The following is a 581-nucleotide window of genomic DNA, read 5'->3' as shown; positions in this document are numbered from 1 at the left end:
AGAGAAATCTGACCCCCTAAGAGAAAACTGTCCCCCTTAGAGAAAACTGTCCCCCTTAGAGAAAACTGTCCCCCTTAGAGAAAACTGTCCCCCTTAGAGAAAACTGACCCCCCTTAGAGAAAACTGATTTGAAATCAGGAAGTGAGTGGGTCTGTCTGACCCAGTTCAGCCTCCTCTGTGATGTAGGAGCACCAACAGGAAGTGATGCTGACCTGAGCGTAGGCTTGGAGCAGGACAGACTGGTGCTTCAGGCTGACACATGACGACATGTAAAACCAAACATAAACATGGAACCAGTGTGGTGACTGGAAAACAGGTGTGGTGTTTCCTGGTACCAGGTGAAGGTGAGCAGCAGGGTTCTGAACCAGCTGAAGTCCAGTCAGTAACAACATGGTGCACTGCAGGAGGCTAAGCAAGTTGTAATAAATGCTGGACTTGATCTTTGATTTCATCTGAAGTTTAAAGTCATCGTCCAGTCCAACACCCAGGTCAGTTAGTCTGGGTCAGATGTTGGGATAAAGGATCCAGGTCAGCGTGGATATGAACCATCACTGGCCTTAAACAACATGACCTCTGTCTTC

Source organism: Austrofundulus limnaeus, unplaced genomic scaffold (genome assembly GCF_001266775.1).
Source record: "Austrofundulus limnaeus strain Quisiro unplaced genomic scaffold, Austrofundulus_limnaeus-1.0 Scaffold649, whole genome shotgun sequence".
NCBI classification, from domain to species: domain Eukaryota; kingdom Metazoa; phylum Chordata; class Actinopteri; order Cyprinodontiformes; family Rivulidae; genus Austrofundulus; species Austrofundulus limnaeus.
The sequence above is the reverse complement of the archived record's forward strand: the minus strand, read 5'-3'. Positions refer to the sequence as shown.